We start from the raw sequence: 11,333 nt of genomic DNA on the forward strand, positions 1-11,333 counted from the left end.
TGATGGTCCACAGCACTTCTTGGATGCCCAATCTTGAGTTGGTAGATCTGTGCGAAGCCTGTCCCATTTAGCACTGAAGGAGAAAGGAAGAGGGAGAGAGCAGGAAGACTGGTGAGGTTGAATTGGCAATGTTAGTGTTGTTAGTGGCTTAGCTGTGGATCATCGAATCTTGAGAAGTATCTGAATGTCTTCCTTGAAATCTTTGCTTTATTTTTATTTCTTTCTTACTGAGACCGAGTTATAACTCATAATTTTTATAATGTATATTTAGTTCTGGAGGTTACAAAGCTGTCAGGAAGTTCTGAGTTCAGTGCTATGACATCATAAGAAGTCATATGAAGTTGTCGAGGTAAGATCTGGTTCGTGGGGGGACAATGGGAGAGTGACCATGTCTTCAACGTTCATCCTACATCACAAGTGTAAATACATTGTGGGGGAGAATGTGAAGAATTCCTGAGATCAGATAGGTGCCAGAGTAGGGTTTAGACAATGTTAAAGTCAACTTATAAACTAGAAGTGTGTTGGAAGAGCTTGCCTTGGACAATGAGGAGCTGTGGGTCGAAGACCCTGTAAATGGGCAATTCAGACAATGATGTCAGGTCCAGGGACCATTCCCAGCGATGAGTCATTACCTGTCATGGCAAACAGAGATCATGCTCTGATATGACATGCACACATTACCTTACCCCTTGTGATAATTAAACCAAAACACAAGCCCTGGTCTGTTATGACAGGAGTAGAGGTTCCCTTCTAATTACCCCCGAAATGCCCAGAAAAACTCCCCTTTCCCCTTGTAATCTGTTTTTAAAAATCCCTGATCCGCTTTATAAGAATAAACTAATTTATTTAACTCTAACAATGAACAAATTAACAATAATTAACAAACCAAACAATTTCCACCTAAGTACTACTACTCCCTAACTGGTCTAACTTCTGGTATACTGTTCAAATAAACCAATTAATAAGACAATGATAAATTAGAACCAAATCTGTCCAAGTTCTCTCAAACTATCTTCTGGAACACTCTGCCTTCTTCAGCCTTTTTCCTGCTGATCTCATGCTACAAATGTCTTTCTTTGGTTAATTACTGCTGTTAGGGATGTTTTTCTCTGTAATTGCCTCTGTGAAGTCTTTTAGCTTGAAATGTTGTGGTACTTTTTTAAGTAGCTGGTGCTTTCTCTGAGGGCTAAAAGGTGTTGTCTCTTGGCAGTTGGCGCACTCCAATTTTCCCAACGCCCTCATCTTTATACCCGTAATGATACCACAAAATTTCTTATGTAGGATTAGTTTGATGATGTCAGTACCATCCGATTTAAATTTAATAGACTTTTAGTATCTGAGGGCTTGGCTTAAATTGATTGGCTAAGTTTGAAAAGACTTGTTGTTTTGGTAAAAATGCTGTTTGGCTGGTTGACACAATCTTTCCATTCAGACAGTCTCTGTACACTTGTTTGCAAGCTTCCAAGCACAGACAAAGCACAATCTCTTAAAGGGATCATGCACTGTTTTTCAGTTCATGAGTATTCTACACAACTTCGTAACGGAACCAACTGGAGTCAGCCTTCCAGTTGCCAAAAATCACCTGTTGACCATTACCCTTAATGTTCTGCCACTGAACCAGTTTTGTATTCAGCTTGCTATGATCCTCAGAATATTGTGTTTTTATTTTTTTTTAAACCAGTCTTTCATCTGGGACCTTGTTAAAAGCTTTGCTAATGTCCATGTAGACCACATCAACTACACTACTCTCAGCCAACCTTCCTTGTTATTTTCTCAAAAAAGTAAATCTGAACAAGGTCTTCCCTGAAGAAATTCATGTTGACTCCTTAATTAATCTGTTTCAGCATGTGACAATCTGTCCTGTCTCAAAGTGATTTCAGAAGCTTTTTAAATACTGAGGTCAGACTGATTGGACTGAAATGATCAGGTTGACCCCTCCTTCCCTTTTTAAGCAAAAGCATTACATTAGCGGTCCTCTAATCCTCTAGCACAATATTTGTATGTATTAAGAATTGAAAAATGATGGTTTCCACCTTTCCTGCTTTTAACAGCCTGGGTGAATTTCATCCAGCCCTGATGATTTATTCACTTTCAACAATGAACTGCTATTTTTGTTCCTTAATTCAATCCAGATGGCCTCATTTCATGATTCTTTCAACATTTCCAACTCACAACAACTCTTGTTTCTTTGATGAAAACCTCCAAACTAACCCTAACCCTGTTTGTTTATCCCCTACTCTATCTGTACATGGAATCAGAAACACAGAGCCGACCTTGCTGTCCCTCGTTACATCTCTCTGTAAAGCCATGAGGCCAAACTGCTATCTCTCTGTTTGGCCTTAGCTCACCTGCTTCATTTGCTAAACATGTTGCATTGAAATCCTCAAGCACAGCCAAACTTCTAAAAATCTTTTCTGGCCTTGGCTGCCTTTGCCTACCGGACTCACTTCATAATTGTTTGCTTTCCATTTTGATTTCTGATTTTGTTCCCACTGAAACTCCTCTCCAGCCCTCAACCCCCACCACCCCTGACCAAACTCTCTGCCTCCACCTGTCCCATCTCCTCCTAATGCTATTCCCAACACCCCAGGAATGTAAACCCTCCCTCCAAATGTCCAATCACAGATTCATCTGTCTTGTGCTATTGCTGTGTTCTCATGGGCTTTGCATTCAGACTGATCAAGAGGTTAGGACCTCATTTCCTGCTGGCTGATTTTCTTAAATTCTGGCTGGAGGACATCATCCCTTTCTAACCTTTTGTAGCTGATTCTGATGTGGACCGGAGCAGCTTGCTGTTCATTCTCCCTCGTCCCGGTGCTGGGCAGTACTCAGTGACAGCTTTAACCCTGGCAGCATGTAGGCCAAAGACTGGTCTGCGTTTACAGCTGCTAACTCTCTCTCTGGTGTATCTGGCTGGCTGGTGCTCTGTGTAGCAGTCTTGCACTGTTTAGCCCTTTGTGACTGCCTGGTGGCCACTCTGTCCCTCTCTCCCTATGCTCGGCTCATACCTGTGACCATGTAATCCAGGTCCCTCTCAGCCTCATGGATGTATCGCTGAGACACCAGCTGCTGCTCAAATTCCCAAAACCCAGACATGGAATTGCTGCATCCAGCAGTGCCTCCCACACAAGGACTTTTCCAAGGTAACAGGAATGGCCTGGACCATCTGTGGTACACAACATGGGCTGTTTGGAGATACTAGCAGCTTTCCATTGCTGTACTACTGAGTTAGCCCTACTCCTGCTAAAATTCCCTACCAATACCCCTTGACACTGTACTGTACAATACCACATGCTCACACCGATGGGCCCTCTGAAATTATGTTAATTACTGATTAGCTACATAGCTGTTATATTCGAAGAGCGACTCACACTTGCCTGTGGACAAAGGGAGAAAACCTCACCATCGAAGAGAGGCTGAGGGATACAGTAAGAGGAGGGGAAGCTCTTGCTTCTTTGATCACTCTGTCCACAGGTCAGTCAGGTCTAGTATCCCAACAGGACATCCGGGAGTGGTCTCCTGACTGGAGGACTCCTTGGGCCTAAGCAGAGGCCAAGAGGCCAAACATTACATCAGCTCTCAGGCATCAAAAAGAGGTCATTCCGCCCACTTTCTCCTTGCTGGCATTTCTGCTCCACTCAAGCTGCCTCTTATCTTTTCTCATTAAAATTTAACGTTACTACAGAATTTCAGATCATTACAGTGCAGAAGGATACCATTCAGCCCAATATGCCTATACCAAATCTATCCCTTAGACCCAATCTCCTGCCTTTTTCCCATATTCCTGCTCACCATTTCTATCCAAATAACCATCCAATTCCCTCTTGAATGCCTCATTGAACCTGCCTCTACTATATTTGCAGGTAATATATTCCAGACCCTAACTACTTGCTTTTGTAATAAAAGTTCTCATTCACACCACTCTTGCCACTTTTTGCACATCATGTTAAATCTGTGCTGTTTCAATCCTGTGATAATGGGAACTGCAGATGCTGGAGAATCCAAGATAACAAAATGTGAGGCTGGATGAACACAGCAGGCCCAGCAGCATTTCAGGAGCACCTGAGATGCTGCTGGGCCTGCTGTGTTCATCCAGCCTCACATTTTATTACCCTGTTTCAATCCTGTTCCTTTTATGAGCATGAATAACTTTTTACTATCTATTCTATCCAACCCCATTATAACAACCCTTGCAACTTGTCCCACTATCTTAAGGGAGTGGTGTACACACACACACACACACCAAGGCCCCTCTGATCTTCAGTACTTCCCAGAGTCCTACTGTTCAGCATGTAGTCTCTTACCTTGTTTGTCCTGCAAAGTTCATCACCTCACACTTATCCAGATTGAATTCCATTTGCCATTGATTAGCCCAGGGCTGTGAGGGATGAGATGCGGGAAATGTGGGAGACACGGTTGAGGGCGTTCTCGACCATCGTGGAGGGGAAGTTGCGTTCCTTGAAGAATGAGGACATCTGGGGTGTACGGGAGTGGAGTGTCTCATCCTGGGAGCAGATGTGGTAGAGGTGAAGGAATTGGGAACAGGGGATGCAATTTTTGCAGGAAGGTGGGTGGCGGTCAGTGGGCTTGAAATGGACATCGGTTTCTCCATCCCTAATTATCCAGAGGGCAGTTCAAAGCCAACTCCACGTAAACCAGACCAGATAAGGATGGCAGTTTCCTTCCCTAGAGGACATTAGTGATCCAGATGGGTTTTTCCTGACAATCAACAATGGATTCATGGTCATCATTGGATTCTTAATTCCAGATATTTTACTGAATTCAAATTCCACCATCTGTTGTGGTGGGATTTGAGCCTGGGTTCCCAGAACACAATCTGGATCTCTGGATTAATAGTCCAGAAATAATACCACTAGGCCATTTCCTCCCCATTGGCTTGGAGGCTTGGGAACTTAGGGAAGTCAGTGGCAATATCCTGGGGACAGTCCATATCACAGTAGAGAAGGTGTTGGAAGTATTACAATGTATGAAGGTGGATAAATCTCCTAGTCCTGATCAGATACATCCATGAACCCTTTAAGAACCTGGAGAGAAATTGAAGAGACCCTGGGTGACATATTTGCATCATCATTAGGCATGGGTGAGGCTGCGGAAGGCTGGAGAGCAGCAAATGTTGTGCATTTTCAATAAGGGATGCAAAGAAAATCCTGGGAACTGCAGACCAGTAAGCCTAACATCTGTGGTAGGTAAGTTACTTGAGAAGATTCTGAGGGATAAGACATACATGCGTTTGGAAAGACAGGGTTTGATTAGGAGTAGTCAGCATGGCTTCGTGCATGGGAGATCACGCCTCACAAATTTCTTACAGGTCTTTGATGAAGTGACCAGGAAGGTTGATGAGGGCAGGGCGGTAGACATAGTCTATATGGGTTTCAGTAAGGCCTTTGATAAGGTTCCACACGTTAGGCTGCTCTGGGAGGTTAGGTCGCATGGAATCCAGGGAGATGTGGCAAATTGGATACACAATTGGCTCGATAGTAGGAAGCAGAGGCTAATAGTGGAAGGATGCTTGAAGGACTCGAGGCCTGTGATTAGTGGTGCATCTCAGGGGTCAGTGCTCAGCCCAACGATGTTTGTTACCTGTAGCAATGATTTGGATGAGGCACGGTTAGTAAGTTTTCGGATGACACTAAAATACGCGATATCGTGGACAGTGAGGAAGGTTGTCAGAAATTTCTGCAGGATCTTGGTCAGCTGGGGAAGTGGGTTGAGAAAAAGCAAATGGAGTTTAATATACATAAGTGTGAGGTGTTGCATTTTGGAAAGGTAGGCACCTCATGGTGAATGGTAGGGCCCTAAGGAGTATCACGGAACAGAAGGCCCTTGGGGTTCAGGTGCACAGTTCTCTGAAAGCGGAGTCACAGGGAGACAGGGAAGTGAAGGCAGCTTTTGGCACACTGGCCTTCATCAGTCAGGGCACTGAGTATAGAAGTTGGGAAGTTATGTTGCAGTTGTACAGGACATTGGTGAGGCTGCACTTGAAGTATCGCATTCAGTTTTTGTCTATAGGAAGGATGTCATTAAACTGGAAAGAGTGCAGAAGAAATTTACAAGGACTTTGCCAGGGACACAAGGAGACTGAGGGGTGGAATCTTATAGAACTGTATAAGATCATGAGGGGCACGGATAGGGTGAATACGCTCAATCTTTTTCCCAGGGTTGGGGAATCGAGGACAAGACAACATCAGTTTAAGGGAAGAGGGGGGAGAAAGTAAATGGGAACCTGAGGAGCAACTTTTTTTTTTAAACATAGACTGGTACACATATGGCATGAGTGGAAGTGGTTGAGGCGGATACATTAACAACATTTAAAAGGCATTTGGACAAATACATGGACAGGAAATGTTTAGAAGGATATGGGCCCCAAGTGCAGGGAAATGGGGTTAGCGTGGGAAGGCACTTTGGACTGTATGGACCTGATTGGGCCAAACAACCTGTCTCCGTGCTGTAGGACTCTGTGACTCTGTGACTCTGTGACTATGCCTGGCCTCCCTCCACCATACCTCGAAGTTGATGCTTTATTGGAGAAGTTCAGAATGGATGAAGAATCCAAGGAATCTCTGTTAGTCTTTATCTTCCGGGAGATTTGTGTCATTTGTGGCATATCTTTGACCTGGCTTGTGTTGGGCTGGCCAATAACATTAAACCAACATCCTCTCACTGATAATGTAAGCCTTTTTCTGCGAGTGAAGATTCTGAACATGCTCAGTCCCATCTTATTGTTGTTAATGCACACCATCTGGCATTTTCTCTGTAATTCTGTCCATGCACTGCTTGAGCCTATCCCAAACTGACCAATTGACTAAATAGTCATTGCTAGAAGCCACGTGGCCATCTGACCTCATGAGATTCCATTGTGGATTCTTTCCCTTACGCTGCTCTAGCACACAGCAAAGATTCACAAGATGCCACATGTAACCACCCGCTTGCTTGCTGTTTCCGACCCTGTTACCATGCCACTACTGTTTACTGCGCCTAGTTTTTGATGCTGTTATCCAGACAAAATCACTTTGTATTTTTTGGTATCGTGAATCAATGCTGTAACCCTTGTCTTTTCCAACAGGTCCTTTTGGAACACTTTGAGTGTTGGACCAAAAACCAACTCCATTATTTGCTCCAAAAGTTCAGTCTCTGAAAAGCCATGCTCATTGTCTTTGTTCAGATAATTATTGATAATATTGACTTATTGATCCCTTTGGCTGTTGCCTTTAGGCCATCAATTCTAAGTGACAAATTTTAAAATTGACTCTTACAAACAGGCGACCATCTAATGCTTTCCATAACTCTGTGGGATCTTTTTGGCCCTTATTTAACAAGACCAGTGTATTGAGTCTGTGTTACCTCCCGTTGCTAAGTGTTACCTGACTTTTTTGCAGCTTGTTTAACTGATTCAGCAGCTACTTGCTTTATGAAGCAAACTTTGTTGAAAAGGTTTGAATCCACGACCTTTCACTTCACATGGGGATGTTGTATCCATTCTCCTGCTGTTCTTTTGTCATTTTCAGGCATTCTTAACACATAATAATGCATCTGTTGTAAGTTTTAGGTTACAATTTAAACATTTTACATTTTGATCTATTTACTCATTTGAAGTTTTAACCATTCAGGTAACAGGAGACTGACATGTGAGGCCTTTCGGGAACCTTTCTTAAGTGATAAAATCAGTTTTTATTATTATTACTAATTTATGGGATGAGGGCATCGCAGGCTGGGCCAGCATTTATTGCCCATTCTTAATTGCCCAGAGGGCAGATAAGTATTTAGCACCATGTAGGCCCGACCGGGCGAGGATGGCAGATTTCCTTCCCTGAAGGATATCAGTGAACCACTGTCTTTTTTTTTCAGTCAACAGTGACTGCAGTTACTGTTCATCTAGCTTTTATTCTAGACTTTTATTGGAATTAAATTTCATCACCTACCTTGGTGGAATTTAAGGTCATAGTCCCTGAACGTCAGCTGGGGGTTACAGACTATGAATACATTGACGTTACCATGATGTGTGATACTTGACGAAGCAGGGCCCAATACATGGATGCCCAGGTTTACTGTGGTCCTCGCTGCCTAGTTCAGATGGAGGCACATGTTCACACTCAGCCTCTGGTCTCGCTCCACCAACTTTGTGGCTCTTCTCCTTCTGAGCACCAGCTTCGACACGGAGCGCTCTTTGTTCACAGGGAGTTGCCGTTTTTGAAGCCTCTCCCACAGAATAATTAATGCTGTCACTAACATTAATTGCTGTCGGTGAGCGAGGTTAATTTTAAACTGGTTTTAAGGAAGCTAGATCAATCTCTAATTGGGCTTTCAGGAGGAGTAGTTATTGACATTTTGTATTTATTCATGGGATGAAGGCATCCTTGGCTTGGCCAGCATATATTGTCCATCCCAAATGGCCCCAAGGGACTTCATAATAAAAAATAACTTACAATTAAATTTAAAACTAATGCAGGAAAGCAGACAGTGCTTAAAACCAATACAGTAAGAACGATCCAAGTGCATAATGCAAGTTAAAAGTCCAAAGGATTACTCACAGGCACTGACCACGCACCTAATGAATTTAACTTTAATATATACAATATACTTAGCAAGACTAGATTGCTTCTCTTTCTCTGAAACACTACAGATTAGAACTAACCCAACGCAGTGCACAGCTGTCATTTTTATTGCCAGACAATAAGCCATTTTTAACTCTCCCCTGATAACACCAACTTCAGACACTTGATAAAAATGAAAGCTCATTCCTGTTTGACAGGCTTCCACCCTGTCCTGTAACGATAAGTACAGCAGGTGCCCTTTCGTTCAAACATGATTCTATGCTGCTCCCAATGTGCTTGAATTGAGGTCTGTTGTAATATTGTGCAGCACATGACTCCCGAAACTCCTAAAATTGTAAAAAGCAGCTAGATAGATCCAGACAGCTGCTTGCCTGCCTTTCCCCAACTCAGTGCACTCATAGTTTGTGATTTGAGGCTTGTTCTCTTCTGTTTCCTGTACTTTGGGATCTTCTGGATTGCTGTTATATAAAGTCCTGAAGAAGAGTCATACCAGATTTGAAACATTAACTCCTATTTCTCTCTGCATAAATGCTCCCAGACTAGCTGAGTTTCTTCCGCATTCTCCATGTTTGTGGCTGTTATATATTATATGTTCCTTCTTCCCTTGATCTTCAAATTTATATGTCTGATTTTGCTTTCCTGCTTTTTTAGTTTTCAGTGAAAAATCGCTGTTGCTTGGTGTGTGGTATGTCCTTGTTGTTTCTGGATGTAACACTACAAGGTATACGTGGATTTCATTTGGGAATCTGTTGGTTTATTTCAAGCTAAACTAATATAGACAGTACAGAATACGCTCTTAACACAAATTTTGTGAAGCGTGCTTCAATGCTCCTGGTCATATGATGATATCTTGGTAATTTGGGTCATCTGCAGGTTGAGCTTCTTGATGACTATCAGACGAAAAGTGATAACACTCATCAACGTCTGGTAATTTTCTTTGAGGATGACATCTTGCAGAAGGGCGAGTTCAGTCATGACAGTCAACCTCAGGAAGTGCCACCACCTCTGGGCAACAGGACAGCTCTACATCAGCCCAAACACGTCCTGGTGAGGCTGACACAAGGTGTCAAGCTCAGGCTGAGCATACCCATACCATAGAACATAGAACATAGAACATTACAGCACAGTACAGGCCCTTCGGCCCTCGATGTTGTGCCGACCTGTCATACTGATCTCAAGCCCATCTACCCTACACTATTCCATGTACGTCTATATGCTTATCCAATGATGACTTAAATGTACCTAAAGTTGGTGAATCTACTACCATTGCAGGCAAAGCGTTCCATTCCCTTACTACTCTCTGAGTAAAGAAACTACCTCTGACATCTGTCCTATATCTTTCACCCCTCAATTTAAAGCTATGCCCCCTCGTGCTCGCCGTCACCATCCTAGGAAAAAGGCTCTCCCTATCCACCCTATCTAACCCTCTGATACCAGCATGGAAATCTCCCAGCATTCACTGTCCAATCAGATGTGAAGGATTACTACACTACCACGCTCTCGCTCCAGAACCACTGGAACCATTTCACCTTCTATCGAACCTGCCGAGAATCTGGAATTCTCCTCAGTCACGTGTGGTAGGTGTCAGCCCCATTGCAAATGAGCAAACTGTCTCAGGAAACAATTTGTTAGCTTCCTGCTAGATAAAGATCACCAACAAAAACAGGAGTTGTTGGAAAAGCTCAGCAGGTCTGGCAGCATCGGTGGAGGAGAAAACAGAGTTAACATTTCGGGTCTGGTGACCCTTCCTCAGAACTGAGCAAAGTTTGTAAGACAGCTGCTAGCTTGCACAGAGATAATAACAGTTTCGATGATGTGACGGGATGGGAAACTCTGGAATCGGACTCATTCCATGTTCAGGCCCATCCATCACTGACTTAAACCCATACTCTGAGCTCCAGGCCACTGAGGGGGACCACTAATGGTGAGCATGCATTCTGCCACAGCTGTGTCCCAGCCAACAGTCCATCACAATCCTCAGACTGTTCCAGGGGGAGGTGAAGGAGGGTAGGTAGCCTTCTCTAGCTGTGACCCAGCTGGGTTTTAATGAGAATTCAGTCATTTCTTGGTGTCAATAAAGGCTTTTAATGGCTTTCTTTATTCATTCACTAAAAATAAATCCCAACAACAGCTGTGATGGGGATTTGTACCTCGTGGTGATACAGCATCATTTTCTCACAAAGTGTGGACCTGCCAGCACCTCCAGGAAGCCCCTCTTTCCTTGTCAGAGATCAGCCCTGACCATTCAGGATATTCCTGAGTGATGCTGATATCCACCCTCTGGAGTTGGGAGGGTTATGTTGCAGTTGTACAGGACATTGGATAGGGCCACTTTTTGAATACTGCATTCAGTTCTGGTCTCCCTGCTGTAGGAAGGATTTTGGTAAATTTAACAGGAGTCAGAAATGATTTATGAGGATGTTGCCAGGGTTGGAGGGTTTGAGCTTTAAGAAGAGGCTGAATAGGCTGGGGCTGTTTTCACTGCAGCGTCAGAGGCCGAGGGGTAACCTTGTAGTGGTTTGTGACATAATGAGGGGCACAGACAGGTTAAATAACCAAAGACTTTTTCCTAGGGTGGGGCAGTCCAAAACCAGAGGGGTATAGGTTTACAGTGAGAGGGGGAAGATTTAAAAGGGACCAGCTTCTATTTTATACTATAATCTTTGATTTGGCACTTTATCAAATGCTTTCAGGAATCTAAATATCATACATCCACTGGGTCTCATTTATCTACAGTACAAGTTATTTCTTTAAAACTCT

Source organism: Stegostoma tigrinum, chromosome 19, assembly GCF_030684315.1.
Source record: "Stegostoma tigrinum isolate sSteTig4 chromosome 19, sSteTig4.hap1, whole genome shotgun sequence".
NCBI lineage: Eukaryota > Metazoa > Chordata > Chondrichthyes > Orectolobiformes > Stegostomatidae > Stegostoma > Stegostoma tigrinum.